This window comes from Amblyomma mixtum, chromosome 4 (assembly GCF_055824585.1).
Source record: "Amblyomma mixtum isolate Tamu chromosome 4, ASM5582458v1, whole genome shotgun sequence".
Lineage (NCBI taxonomy): Eukaryota > Metazoa > Arthropoda > Arachnida > Ixodida > Ixodidae > Amblyomma > Amblyomma mixtum.
The window spans coordinates 39,622,405-39,638,137 of record NC_143015.1 but is presented as its reverse complement, the minus strand read 5'-3'; the positions used below and the strand labels follow the sequence as shown (position 1 = coordinate 39,638,137).

The 15,733-nt window shown below is 48.8% G+C and overlaps 1 protein-coding gene and 1 pseudogene across 1 annotated transcript in view; one reads left to right on the top strand and one right to left on the bottom strand.

Annotated features, from left to right (window-relative positions):
• The window catches only part of LOC149346289 (calcium-activated chloride channel regulator 3A-1-like), a 297,787-nt gene that overhangs the window by 15,089 nt on the left and 266,965 nt on the right, over positions 1–15,733 (top strand). The gene's annotated exons all lie outside the window — the stretch shown is intronic.
• Positions 3,592–10,478, bottom strand: LOC149346293 (uncharacterized; annotated as a pseudogene).

Here is a 15,733-nt window from a genome sequence, read left to right as displayed (position 1 = left end):
GTCAGTCCGTCAGTCAGTCAGTCAGTCAGTCAGTCAGTCAGTCAGTCAGTCAGTCAGTCCGTCCGTCAGTCAGTCCGTCCGTCCCTCCGTCCGTCAGTCCGTCCGTCAGTCCGTCCGTCCGCCAGTCCGTCCGTCCGTCCGTCAGTCCGTCCGTCAGTCCGTCTGTCCGATGCTTCTTTGAGATGGGAGTAATGCCGCGAATCTTTGTAGTGTTCGTTCATTCTTCAAAGCTGCCAACACGCCGCTTTATCGCTTTGTTTATGCTGCAATACGCCCCTTGATTTATCTCCATTGATCGCATCAAGGCGCAGCCCATTCTATGTTGTTCGAGAATGTTCTAGTAACTTTCCAATCTTTATCTCGAAATTTCGCTATAGGCTTTAAAAAGAGCACGGCCGAGAGCGGCGGGCATTCTGTTGGACGACCGCCGATCTTGCCTGTTGCTACGCCGCCACCGAATCATTCAGTTCTTTGCTGGCGCAAGCCAGCCCAAATAACGTTTCGTTTAGAAGCCATTCTCACTGTTTTCCTGTTCGCCGGAGTGTAGTCACCACTAGATGACAATATGTCCAATTCAGTCCTAGCAGCTCTCCACCAGCACCCGCAATGGCTCCTCCATCCTCATCGCTCCGAGAAGTCGGGATATATCTCACTTGCTCATCCACATTATCATCCGCAGAGGCAAGCAGCCTTACTTCAGGATGGAACGCCAACGCTGCGTGAGTGCCCTGTGTTTAGCGATGAAATACTTGTGTTCTACTGAGTTCATAGCGCGCGACAGCCCTCATGGTGTGCAGGGTCTAGCTGTGGAGGTGTGCGAAATCCAGAACGTGTGTCATTGTTTGTTGTGCTTGCTACAGTCCGCCTTTCTCTGCTTGCTCTTCTCCGTTTTCTCCATCATCCGGAACATCCTTGTGGTGAACCTCCCTGGTATTCCTCTCCCATTTCTATCTGCCGCCGCGGTGGCTCAGTGGTTATGGTGCTCGGCTGCTGACCCGAAAGACGCGGGTTCGATCCCGGCCGCGGCGGTTGAATTTCTTAGGAGGAGAAATTCTATAGGCCCGTGTACTGTGCGATGTCAGTGCGCGTTAAAGAACCCCAGGTGGTCAAAATTTCCGGCGCCCTCCACTACGGCGTCTCTCATAGATTTAGTCGCTTTGGGACGTTAAACCCCATAAACCCTAAACCATTTCTCTCTCTCTCTCTCAGCGAGCCGTCCCGCGGCGATTACACTGTAAAAGCACTAGCGCGCTTTTTCTTAGTCCATACAGGCTCCATTATTCAAGCAATTTCGTTGTGTGTCTGCCAGTAGATTTTGACAAACTGGTTTTCCTTCAATATGCGCCCATTTTCTGCCTTTTTTTGCATTGTTAATATTATAGCGATGGCATTGGAGGTCGCGTTCACGAAAAAAGTTGGCGTCCGTCCAACCAAGTCACGAGGGCAGGCGAGCCACACTGTCAATTTCTGCTCAGCCCATCTGTACTGAGCCTTCTGAAGGTATCCGCCCAGCTGGTTGTGGGTAACGTGCTCACCATGACAGGTGGCAATGAAATTAATTTAACAGCCGTGGGCCCCCCTGTCACTGCACATCAGCTCATTGGTCGAAAGATAGCCTCGAGAAGAATTATCTGTGCAAAAATTAGCCTCACGTGAGCTCCGAAAGACCAGCCTTACTTCCGCAAGTCCGACCAGTAGCTGTGTTTTTAACAGCCACCTGCCGGGGCAGTGGCGCTTTGCTCAAACCGCTGCACTATGCACTGCGCCAGTAGTGGTACGAGGACTCCCCGCGTTCTATGAAATTAAGAAAAAGGAAAAATGCTTACACGGGAGGGATCTCTAATGCCATCGCATTGTAATCTTATGGGTAGGCTAAGCGTTGCCCAAGTTTTAACGCATTAGCGTTAAAGGCCCCGTTTCCAAGAAAATCCGGCGTCGGCGTTGTAGATGTTGTGAGCGAAAAATCCCGAGCCTAACTCTGCTGGGTGGTGCCCAGAGAAGGCAGGAGGGCCACATAGGTAAGGTTGCCTTGCGGCGTCATCACAACTTGCCCACCGGATGTTAAGAAACTGCCGACAGTGGCAGTTAAATTACTGATTAGTCGCTTGGGAAAAGGAACCTGTGTCGCACAATTAAGGCCCACCACCTGGAGAACCTGCCATCACAGGGTAGTGGCACATCTCTTAATCGCTGTACCAGTGCGCCGGGAGGGGTATGAGCACTCCCAGGGACCTATGAAGTTGAGAATGGCCTTGTGAATATATGGCAATTTACCCATTACGCTTTTGCGTCGCACCCTCAAGTAGGGGCTCAAGTCTGTCCTCCATTTTTTATTGCCGATACTATCGTGCTATGTTATTTACTGATTTACTTTCAGATTCTGGGTATAGTTATGCGTTTGTTTCCCTGAGTTGGTGCGCCGCTTTTCTCTGCTTCGCCAAACCCTGTTGCCCTGACGTGAAAAAGTTATGAAGTTAGAAGCGGCTTTCTACTCGATATACGACTGCGAAAGGCGAGCAAGAACAGCGTAACAGTTAGTTGCTTAGCAGAGTGAAAACCTCTCGGGAAAGTTATTAATGTTTTTGTTTTGCAATACCACTGTGAAATGATACGTTGGTGTTGCAGTTATCTTTTATGCAGCCTTTCATTTCATTTCATTTACTGTACATACCCTCAAGGCCCGAGGACATTGAAGAGGGGTGTGGCAGTATACAGTGGTTGAGTACAGGGTCTTTCAGTTCAAATTATTCAGTGTTAGCTGAGGCGGAACAAAGACGCTGATGATCGATGATGGAGGCTGTACTTCCGGGAAGGTGGTTCCAGTGCTTTGCTGTTCGTGGAAGGAAAGGCTCTGATGCCCATTTTGTTTTAAAGAAAAGAATGCCGATTTTATGCGCACGATCAACTCGTGATGAAACATATGACGGAGGAATTATAAGATCGCTGCGCGGTCTGGGGTATATACATTATTTTATGAATTAAACAAAGGCGACCGTGTTTTCGACGGCTAGCAAGAGATGTTAACTGCAATGTATTCTTCGTAGAGGTTGCGCTAGTGGTGCGGTTATATTTCCGAAGGATGAAACGTGCCAAGTTATGCTGAATTAGTTCGAGGGAACTGATTAGGTTTTCCTTGAAGGGATCCCAAATGGACGCAGCATATTCCAGCTAACTGCGAACTAGAGCTTTATGTAGGAGAAGTTTCACTGAGGTCGGGGCAGAGAAGTGACAGCGAAGGTAGCCGATGGCCCGGTTGGCGTTGTTAATTATTGAATTGATGTGAAAAGACGAAGTGAGATTTCTTGTTATGTGAACACATAAATAGCGGTATGAAGACACTTGTTCTAGTTGTTATGAAGATGATAAGAATTCGCGTGGGTAGAACGGGTGGGTCGCGTGGGTGACACACACAGTGCTTTACATTTGTTGTTGTTTAGTTCCGTGGACCACGTGGCACACCACTCTCAAATTCCATCAATGTCTTTTTGCAAAAGAAGAGTGTCGTTAGAGTGGTTAATTTCACGAGTCATTACGCAGTCATCTGCAAATAAATAAATGTTAGAGGTAACGGAAATAGGGAGGTCATTCGCCCTAGGACGGACCCCTCTGGAACCAAAGAATGCACAACAGTCGATGAAGAACAAATGTTATTAGCTATTACAAACTGTGTTCGATTACGAAATATATATTCTAATCTTCCCGAAAGCCTTGGAGAAGTCTAGAAATATACAACCCGCGCATGAACGACGATCCAGAATAGCGTGAAGGTTGTGCGCGCAGGTAATTGCGTCTCGCACGAGAATGATTTGGGAAAGCCGTGTTGAGAGTCATAGAGGAGGAGTTAGATTCAAGAAATTTGACTATGTTAGTGTATAGAATGTTTAAAAAAATTTTGCATGGAATGCTGGTTGGCGATATTGGGCGGTAATTAAGAGGGGAATTCGCACTACCTGACTTGTGCAACGGAACCACCTTCCCGATCGTCCAGTCCGCTGGAAGCACTGACGTCTCGAGTGACTGCTGAAATATTTTGGAGAGGATGATTGAGGACTAAAGTTTTGTAGTCTTCAGTAACTTAGCTTTATTTAAATCTGTACCAGGGCTTGTACAAGTTTTAAGATCTTCTATTAATTTTTATATTTCTTGGGGCTCGACGGATATTGTGTCCATCATTGAAACTTGGCAGTCCTCCACTGTAGGATACGTCATGTTAGAAGAAAGAACAAAATTGCGACAAAATGTTTTATTTAGAATTCTAAGGTATTCAGTATCAGCGATAGCTGAACCATTTCCATCTAACAGTTTAATTGAATGTTTGTATTGGGATTAATGGCACGCCATTTTTTGGGAGGATCATTTGTGAGCATGTTCGGCACAGTGAGCTGTAGGAAGTGAGCCTTTGCGTTTTTAATTGCCGATACATACGCGTTATTTGCCGCATGATAAGCTTCTTATTTACAAACGGAGTTCTATATTTTTTTTCGCATTTCGGTAAGGGTTTTTTTTTTCTTTTGGAAAGACTTCTTAGTGAGCCTTGTACCACAATGCATTTTGACGAGTTGTAATGGTGCGTAGGGGGATATATTAAGGCGGAAGCCTTTAATGCCTCATCGTTGTAAGCAGGGGTTGTCAACAGAAATGTCACGCTTTTCAATTGGTCGAAACGGTCGTGACGTCACAGTGTGCGAATTTCAAACGGGGCCAATTGTACTTTGGCTAGTAACCATTCAACGAATTAAAGGGATCGTATAGTGATGCTCCAAGTAAGCGTGAGTGACTTTAGTTAATTGCTCACTTAAACAATTAGCCTAATTAACCTTTCTAGTCAGACCAGATAAATGAATAAAACCGAGTGGGAAATTGGCCGAGCTCGGGAATCGAACATCGGTCTCCGGAGTGCGAGACGAGCACGCTACCACTCTGCCATGCCAGCTCAATGGTTTGGAATGAACAAAGGCGCGCCTAGATGATGAAAACGTTTATTAAAGCCACAATCCCTTAGTTGAAGGGAAGGCTGATCGGGTCCCTAGTCCGGGACGCCGTTGGTGGAAGCCGCTGCCCGTGCTCTGGCGACGAGGGCTCGTTGTTCCTCGAGGTCCAAGCTGGACAGGGCCGCCTCCCAGCCCTCCCGCGTTGGCTGATTTATGATGTCAATGCTGTCATTTTTCTGACAAGCCCATACAATGCGGTACAAGTTTGCCTTCTGGCCACAAAATTTGCACTCTGCCGAAAAGGACTCGGGCTCAATGGCGTGAAGCGTAGCTGGGTTATTGAAAGACATAGTTTGTAGCCTGCGAAGGTGACATTCCTCTGATTTACTGAGACCCTTAACGGGCATCGGGAGTGTCTGCCTTTCAAGGAGCCAATGTTGCAATATTTCTGAATATGTCGTTAGCGGAGAAGGGGAGCCAGAATCAGGAAGGGAGGACGTAGAAGGATGCCGGGGAAGAAAAGCTCGGGCCGAACCGTGTGCGCACTCGTTTCCTTCAACTCCCTGGTGACCTGGTACCCATATTAATTCCTTCCGTTCAGCTGAAGTCCTACATTGACTAAGAATTTTGCAGGCTAGCGGCGTGATTCTGCCACGCATATAGTTTCTATAAGCCGCCTGGGAATCTGTAACTATGTATTTAGATGCGGAGTGCGTTGCGGCTAGGGCTATCGCTACTTCCTCCATAGCCTGTGTATCCCCGTTACGAACTGAAAGCCCGTCCACGACTTGCATTTGGTGCACCACTGAGATTGTTGATATTCCTTGTAGAGGACCCGCAGCGTCCACGAAGGCGGCTCCTTCTTTTGTTGAATAGCACTCGTTTATCTTCTTGCTCCTCGTCCCTCGTCTAGCATGATGATGCTCCGGGTGCATGTTTTTGGGAAGCGGAAGCGTAAGGAATTTGCTCTTCCACTCTTTAGGTATATCTTGTCTCCCAGCCACTTGCTGCGGAAAGCTAATGTTTAAATCTTCTAAGACCCTGCGGCCGGTCGTAGTTGTGGCCAGTCGCACTACCTGGCTTGTAAGATGGCCGCTAATCAATTCATCTGCCGTGTTGTGTACCCCTAGTTTTAGTAGGCGCTCCGTAGATGCTTTCATGGGTAGGCCGAATGCCTTCTTATAAACCGTTCGAATGATAACGTCCAGGTGGTTCAAACGAAGGTACGGGGCCACGTACACTATCCTGCAGATGACAAAGGCCTGTATTAGTCTAAGGGTATCCTGTTCTTGCATGCCGTTTTTCTTGCTTGTGATCCGAGATATCATACGGATGACTTGTTCGCACACCGTTCGGAGCTTGGTGATCGCTGCTGCGTTCACACCCTTATTGTTAATGAGTAGCCCCAAAATCCGTATTGTTTCCACCTCGGGAATAGGTGTATCATGGACCGAGATTTCCAGCGATGCAGTATCCCCCTTCCCTCGCAGCACGAGGAGCTCCGACTTGTCCGGGGAACAGCGCAGTCCGCATTCTTCTGCATACTTTTGAACCGTACTGGCAGCCTCTTGGAGGGCCTCCTCCATCTGTCCCATGTTTCCCTCCGTTGTCTATATGCTTATGTCATCAGCGTATAGTGCGTGGCGGATTCCCCTTATGGCATTAAGTTGTTCCGGCAGGTGCATGAGGGCAACGTTGAAGAGCAGTGGAGAAAGGTCTGCTCCCTGAGGCGTTCCCCTGGTGCCCATGGGTATCGCCTCGGACCTCGTGTCGCCAATCCTGATGTGCGCTTGCCTATCTTGCAAGAAAGCCTTGATGTAATTAAAGGTACGCTTTCCGGAGTGAGTACCCTGTAGATTGTCCAGAATCTTGAAATGCTTCACGTTGTCGAAAGCCCCCTTCAGATCTAATGCCAGTATGGCCCTACTGTTTCGTTTGCGCGGGGGATCGATAGCTTCCAACTTCAGCTGCAGTAACACGTCCTGGGTTGACAAGTGGGCCCTAAACCCAAACATTGTGTGAAGTATAATATTGTGGCCTTCTATACACGTCGAAAGTGGCATGTGTACCGCCTTCTCCATCAGTTTCCCGGCGCACGACGTAAGCGAGATGGGCCTGAGGTTATTGATGTTCACCTCCTTTCCAGGCTTGGGAACAAAGCTGACATCAGCCGTCTTCCATGTCCTGGGTAACTGTCCACTTTTCCAGCATTCGTTGATGTACTGCGTGAGATGTTCAAGCGCTTGCTGATTGAGATTGACAAGCAATCCCACCGTCACCCTGTCGTTCCCTGTCGCCGTGCCCCGCCTCATGGTCATAAGCGCCGCCTGTATTTCCTCGACTTTGAACTCTCTGTCCAGGTCCGGATTGTCCATGCCCTCATAACCCCGTACTGGCTCGTTGTCTTTCACTGTACAGAGGTACTTGCTCACGAGGGCTGCAACTAGCTGCTGGTCCGTGCCCGCGAAGCCGTGTAGGGCTCTCTTGAGATTACGTTGCTGATCCCCGCGAGACTTGGAGGGCTCTATCAAACATCTCAGAAGACTCCACGCCGCCTTGGTGCTAAGGTTGCCTTTCATGGAGTCGCATTTGGCCAACCAGTTGTTTTTGGCCAGGGATCGTGCATACTCTTCTGCTTGCAAGCTTAATTTCGCGATCTTGATCTTGAGCTTGCGGTTATGTTTTTGCCTTTTCCACCGCCGTGTGAGACTTCTTCTGGCCTCCCATAGATGTAGAAGGTGGTTGTCAATAGCCGGGACTTCTTCTGATGTCTGAAGCGCACGTGTGAAGCGGTCCCTGACTCTCAGCAGCGACTCAGCCCACTCCTCGTACTTCTCAATGGGCGCATTGAGCGTAGTTTTCCGCCTGTCGGAACAACGACCAGTCCGTGAGCCGTGCATTCCCTCTCGGTCGGCGATGCTTATTGTAGTCGAGGCAGATCTTGAGAATGCAGTGGTCACTCCCTAAGGTCTCCTGCGTGTTGTGCCAATCATATTTTCTCGCTCCTTTAACCAAAGAGAGATCTGGACATGTATCTCTCGAGACACTGTTGCCAATCCTCGTGGGATGCTGCGGGTCAGTAAGAATCGTCAGTGCTAGGTCGGATATGGCCGCAGCGAGTCTCCTGCCCTTAATATCCTCCTTACTATATCCCCACAAGAAGCTATACGCGTTAAAATCCCCTCAATGATGAGAGGTGCACTTTTTGCTAATTCCGCGGCCTTTTGGAAAATCTCATCGAAAGACGCAACCCTGTTCTTCGGTCAACTATATATGTTGAAAACCTACGCACTTCTGCTAGTGCGTACGTTTGGTAAAAGCTCAATTGTCACAGCCATGCAATCCTTATGCACCAGAATGCAAGTGGATGAGCTGTTTTGATGGGTGCTGTATGGTCGGAGTTTGCCTTCCGTATTCACGTCCTGCGGTGCAATAATATCTGGTAATTTATCCAAAGAATCTACGTATTTCTGTAGCGAATTCCTCTTCTTTCTAAACCCCCGGCAGTTTCACTGCGAAATCTGCAATTTAGGAGGGCGAGCCATGTTGAACACTAAAGGAAATCGCGCTTGGTGCTTCCGCCCCGGTGTTGGGCGAATCATCAGCTGCAAGCTGCCTATTAGTCACGTGGCCAGTTAATTTTGGAACCTTCGTCCGCGTACACTCCGCAAGCTCCTGAAGTTTCCGATCGATTCTGATTCCAAAGGCTTGCAGCTTAATCAGACGGGGCTCTAAGATGCCCTGTAAGACCCGCTCTACGGCTCCCTGAATTCCCCTCTCAATAGCTGCCTGAACGTTTTTTTCAATAATAATTTGTAGAGTTCCTTCGAGGCTCGCCTGTATATTTTGCGTTATGCGAGCTTCCACACGCGGAAGGTCGTTCAGCAAACATCGCTCCACAATAGCCTCAATCCTGGCTTCTTTCTCTCTGACACCGGCCCCCTTATCGGTCTCCGTTGCCACTACGTTACTGTTTCTCTCCCCCTCCTCCTTTTTCTCACCCTGGGGGACAGAAGTTAGTGCCTGCTGAGTAGGAGGGAGGGAAGCATTCACCTTCATTGCAGATACCCCAGGCGTTTCTGGCATATTTTCTCCCCCTGCCGATGTTCCCAGTTCCTGAGTTTTATACTTTAGTTCCTCTTTCAATCTGCTATTTTCCTCCTTAAGTTTCTCAACAGCCAACGTGGGAGGCGGGAAAGAGGCAACTTGTGCCCAGCTCACCTTGCTGCCCGTGGTCTCCTCCGATCCGGCTTTTCCCGTTTTCTTGTCACCTGGACGACCGCTTCCTTCAGGCCCCTGCCGAGACGCCCCCGTTGCGGTCCTCGCTGAGGGACCCGGCGACGGAGCCCCCATCCGCTTCTTCTGTGATTGCGGCCCAGGCCCTGAATTCTTCCGGTCCTCTCTGGATTTACGCTGGTTGCTGGATTTTCTTCGGCCAGGTTTCCGCCCGGCTCCGGCACCATTTCTGTATTTCCAGGTGCAGTCCGCGGAGTTCGTGAGGTGTCCGCCTCCACAGACTAGGCATCGGGGCTGGCACTCGTGCCCCTCTTCTTGGATGATAGTCCCTCAGGCCCGGCAGAGCTTATCTCGTAGATTAGGGCAAACGTCCGCTCTATGTGCCACTGTTCCGCAGCGGGTGCAAGCTGGTGTGGTCATCCGGTAGAGACGGACGGGCACAGCCTCTCCCCAGTAAAACACGTTGAACGGCACTTTACGGCCCTCGAATGTAATCACCGCCGCGTTCGACTCTCCTATTTCCTCACACCCACCACGGGAGTGCCTGGCGAGTAAATAGCTTGAGCAATATCTGCTGCGGACACTTTGCAAGCCACTTGTATTACTCCACGGCACGTATTTTCGGGCATCTTGAGGTAAACCTGCACCGTTTGTAATTGGCCGCCAATCCGTAGACTCTCCACCGCGAGGACTTGCCGAATAAGCGCTGCGTCTCGGATTCCAATCGTGACTATGTTCCGATCCCACACTGGCCAAATTGCAAGCGCTTGTGATTTGCGTTCCATGCCGGCCGCAGCATATATAGCTTCTCCTATCTGATGGGTACCCTTGTAATTTGACAAGTTCAGCGTTCCCTTGGGTTTCACGACGACAACAGAGTCCTCAGTGCCGAATTTGGGCACCACCTCTGGTCTCCAACACCTCGGTTGAAGCGGTTTGCTTGGCGCCGAAGTGGGGTCGAGGCCGTCAGCAGCGTCTCCACCGCGCAAGCGTTCCTGGCGTTCCGAGCTCACGCGCCTCGCGGACGCTCGCTCTTGCTCTTCTAATTTCTTCCGAATAGCATATTCGGTGGCTTCATCGAAGACTGGTTTCTTCGCAGCCTGTAGCTTCACTACTTGCATGCTTTCCGGGTCGTAGCCCCGTGCAAGACTCATGGTGGCTGCGCCCAGTGCCGCGTCAGCGGCCCGGCGTCGTCGCCAAGCCTTAGGCTTAGCAGCGGCGCCAATGTGATAGACACAACCCCGTAAAATCGCCAAAGACAGGCCCACCTGGATGAAAATGGTGTCTACGGGTGCCTGGTAACCTGCTGGACACTCCTCAACTAGTGTTGAGCGATGCAGATCGATGGTTTGGCAGTAGGACATCCGTTTCGCGGAGCCGACGTGAACAGCGTCCACTCTCCTTGACGGCTCGCAGCGCCCTCCCAGACGCGCCTAGAGAATGCGGTGTCTTCGTTCACTCTCATCTTCCTCCCTTCCCGTTACGACGAGGTTTAGGTGTCCACCGAGATATGAGAGACACACATTTACTTTCATCAAAAACCAATTGACCGACGAGCAAGGCATAGAGCCGAACGGGCGATGGCGTTCAATATACTCTCTGGCAGCGTTGCAAGACGCCGTCGCTTTCCGCTCTTAAGGCAAGCAGGAGTTGTAGACAGAAATGTCACGCTTTTTAATTGGTCTAAACGGTCGTGACGCCACAGTGCGCGAATTGCAAACGGGGCCAATTGTAGTTTGGCTAGTAACCATGCAACCAATTAAAGTGATCGTATAGTGATGCTCAAAGTAAGTGGGAATGAGTTTAGTTCATTGTTTAATTACCCAATTAGCCTAATTAACGTTTCTAGTCAGGCCAGATAAATAAATAAAACCGAGTAGGAAATTGGTCCAGTTCGGAAATCGAACCTCGGTCTTCGGTGTGCGAGTCGAGCATGCTAACCACTCTGCCATGCCTGCTCGATGGTTTGGAATGAACAAAGGCGCGTTTATAGTGAATACGGTGTCTTCGTTCATTCCCATCTTCCTCCCTTTCCGTTACGGCGAGGTTCAGGTGTCCACCGAGATATGCGAGACAGATACATTTCCTTTCCTCAAAAATCAATTTGCCGACGAACAAGGCATAGAACCGAACGGGCGATGGCGTTCTATGAACTCCCTGGCAGCGTTGCAAGACGCTGTCGCGTTTCAGTCTTAGAGGCGAAGCTTAATATTTAACAGCACATCAGTGACACAAGCATCCACACTGCGCTTAAGGCTTTCGCCTCACCGCACTTTAGGTCAACAAAGTGCCCCCTGAATTTTCTTTCCATAGTTCATTAACGTTAGCAACGAAAATATTCCATTTCATTTCCGGCTCGCGGCTATCGAAATCTGTCAAAATAAAACATCCTTCTCCTGCGCCTTGAAGAGCGCTGTGCCGGCTCCGATTTTCAGATAAAAAGTTCTTACAAAATAACCTCTCATTGAGGCTGCCACATGACCAGCCAGTAAGATGTACATTTTACACAGAAAAAAGATGAATTCCGCTCCTATTGTGCAATCAAAATGGCACTCTGCTGTGCCGATTTCTAGAAACGAGTGGGTGGAACGAGATAATACTTCCAATGCGCGAATACTGCGTGATGTTATCAACAAAAAAGAATTCCACGCAGTGATTCTAAATCTTAGTATTTGAAGTTCGACTTCGTCCAGACCACGAACTTCACGCCTTCGTACCTCGAAGCAAGTGGTCTGTCACCTGAAGTTACTGAGGATGCTGGCAGATATAGGGGCATGGTGGAATCGAGGCATAGACTTGCTTCCAGGTATCGAGTTGTGGACGCTAACCTATTGTATCTGAGGGATTCGGCCAAGTTGATGCAGCATTCAAAAGAGATGTTTAATTGCAGATACCTCAGCCCTGAGAACTTCTTAACAGATTCAGGGAAAGAGAGTGACCGCTTCTAGTAACGCACAGGGCCATCGTTTTTGCAAAATCATTTCTGCATTGCGGGGGGGGGGGGGGGGGTCGACTAATACGCATATCAAGCGAGAGCAATGATAAAACCGGGCTGCAGATGGAGAACAGCGAACGGAAAAATCACGGCAAAAACGTGATTTTTGCATCACGTTCAGATCACTGGGGCATCCCGCATTGGGAGGGAGAATGCGGATGCATTGACGCCTCCACGGCACTCGTTGCTTATCTTTGCCTGTATTTGCCCCTCTTTGCTCTTAATTAGCATCGAATTGACCTTCATTCGCACAAAAATTTGTTAATTATTTGTCATTATTTACTATCAAGAAATCATCTTCATTGATATCGTTATTGATTTAAAAAATTTACCGACGATTACGTTAGTTCCTAATGCGAAATTTGAGCGCAGCAAATAAGCTGTTTCACCTTTTCGATAGATTGAGGCAAAGAAATCGAGCAACACATGTATGCGCTATCACAGAATTTTTTTTTTATTTTTCACACGTATTCCTTTAACAAAGACTCCACTAACAGTTCTTGACAGTCATGAAGGAAGCTTTGTGGTCGGAGAAATAGACTGATATATGTTCGACTTGGTACACCAATGCTTGATTCTCAAAGACGAGATCTATACAAGTGCCTCGCGAGGTTGTCACAGCCGTGGGACGCGTTACGAGCGAGAGGAACGGGATGTTCTCCCGCATAAGTGTTAGGAAATTGCTGTTTGTCTTTATGTCAACATTAAAGTCCCCCACTACTAACATCGGTGTGGATCGATGGACGGTTAATGCGAGTTGCAGGAAGTGCACGACGTCTTTCGTGAGTGCGGTAGGGGCGAAGTAGGCAGCTACTACCAGCAAGCCGTTGGGCAACTTTGCGGCGCACAGTTCGCCAACTTCATGTGACGTGCCAAACATTTCGACTGGTATTGCAGAGAGACCTGTGCGCAAGTAGATAGCGACTCCCGCCGCTCTGTTGTGGTCTCTGCGAGCACCACAGCAGTATAGGAAATCTATGATTTCGAGAGCCTCTTCGGGATCCATCCAGGTTTCAGCAAAGCAAAGTACAGAGGAATGGCGCAGAATGTGATCGTGGTGTACGTCCTTGGCATGTGCGGCAAGGGAGCGTACGTTAAGAATGTGGTTGTGAATGATGAATCAAGTGCTGCCAGCGAATGACGCGTCCATTGGCTGTCTGCGTGTGTTACTGATGTGTGGTTAACATGTTAAGCTTCGCCTGTAAGAGTGGAACGCGACAGCGTCTTGCAACGCTGCCAGGGAGTCCACAGAACGCCATCGCCAATTCGGCTGTACGCCTTGCTGGACGGTAAATTTATTTTTTGAGGAAAGGAAATGTATCTCTCTCTCGCATATCTGGGTGGACACCTGCACCTCGCCGTAAGAGAAAGGGGGAAGATGGGAGTGAACGAAGACGCCGTATTAGCTAGACGCGCCTTTGTTCATTCCAAACCATTCAGCTGGCATTACGTAGTGGCTAGCGTGCTCGTATCGCACTCCGGAGACCCTGGTTCGATTCCCCAACTCGACCAATTTTGTTCTCGGTTTTATTGATTTATGCGGTCTAACTAGAAAGGTTAATTAGGCTATTTCATATTTATATTATTGCATTTCTATCCATCGTGTTCTGTCATTAACCTGTCAATTGTTGGTACTGTCTAGGATGTTCGACACAACGTATATGCAACGAGCAACGTCTTACTGAGTGGGGAAGTGCGTGGTGGTGGAGGGAACGCGGCTTCGTACTTATCTGTTTTTTTCAGCAGCGTCTCCTTCCGCGGACGCTGTTGTCGCTGCGGCGCGCGTCTTTCTTTTCTTTTCTTCTGACCTCTTCATTCTCCTCTATATTAATTAGGCTAGTTGGTTAATTAAGCAATTAACTAAACTCAGTCCAACTTAGTTGCAGCATCACTATACGATCCCTTTGATTGCTTGCATGGTTACTAGCCAAAGTACAATTGGCCCCATTTGAAATTCGCGCACTGTGACGTCACGAGCATTTCGACCAATTGAAAAGCGTGACATTGGGGGCGGAGCTGGTTACGAGGCCGACGCCGACGCCGACGCCGACGCGAAACCCAGAAACGGACGCCAAAGAGCTGCGCTCTAAAAACTTCGTGCTACATTTTATTCGTAATTAATCACCTTAAACAATCACATTCACTCTGATTACACCCATTTTCACCTCAACAACGCATTTTGGTTTTTGAAATTTGGCGCCATTGCTGCTTTCTTGTCCACCTACTATACCCCGCGTAGCCGATTCGACCGTCCAACGACTTTTGCTAGTAATTCACTATTCTATGTCAAACGTTTTTGTTCGATGAACTATCACTCACCAAACACATTTCAGTCCATTTCAAACTTTATTTTTATTCCTTTGCCTATTTTTCCACTATATTGCTATCCACGGCTATTCTCCCGTCCTCTCACTGTACCGACGTCCGTGCTATTTCGATGGTTTTTCGACATTTTTGTTAAAATTAATTACTAATCATCTCATCGATATATACATTTTTTGCGCACAATCTTCACATCATCCTCTATCGATTACAACCATTCGTTTGATCCTACCTTTTCTGAGAACGCCACAGCTGCTGGCGACACGTTTTGATAACACAAAATCGTCGACACAGCCAAGAAGGCCTTTCGCCTTAATAAGATCACTGGAGAAAACCTTGCCTTCCTGCCTCATTCGCAAAGTACTTGCGCTGCTACTGCCACACCGGCGCGCAGTTATCACGCTTCCACTGTTTTTCCAGGAAGCTGCCGAAACGAATTTCAGATAACGCCGATACGGGTATAAGGACGGAGCAACGGCGCGCCGTCGATGCGTCGTGCGTTGACCGTGGCGTGGACCCTGGCGTGGACGTAAAGACGAAACTTCTCTAGGCCGCTGAGCCGCGTAGGGAATTAAGCCGCCCGACACTCGGCGGCCGTTCTCGACCGCCTTTGAGCGAGGGATCGTCTTGAGGCTGTTTCACATGGTGCGACGCGCACGAAAAACTACGCCCCAGTCACGTTGTCGTTGCGAAGCCAATCGCAGCCGTTATTTCACATAATAACGATGTCTGCCGGTGCGGCTTTTCAGAGCCAAGGAAGGCTTTGGCAAATATAAATGTTGAACACCATATTATGCGTTCATTTTATAATCGTGACTAATTCTGTTCAGCTGTCACACATCTTTATGTTCGATAAAACATTTTAGTGTTCTTGGCGCTCAAGAGATATGCAACTCCGAGCAGCCTGACTCCCTAGAAATCCTATTGGTTGGAAGTCTGCCACAAAGGGTTTGCGACGACACCGAACCACCGTTGGGTCGTAAAACGACGGAAATCGCGCACAGCTGCGGCTACAGCCGCATCATGTGAGACAGCCTTTACGCGCGGAAGCGTCGAACTATTGCCTGGCAGCACGTGCGTTTGCAGTCGCGTAAAATTAAGCAACGTACTTGAGAAGGCGCCGAAATCAATAACGACCAAATAATTACACGTGCCTCTGAATGACAACAGCTGTTTAAGAAGCACCGACGACAAATTCAAATAGGCCTTTGCAGACAGGCAGCAGCGTTCGAATTGCAAAAACACTCTC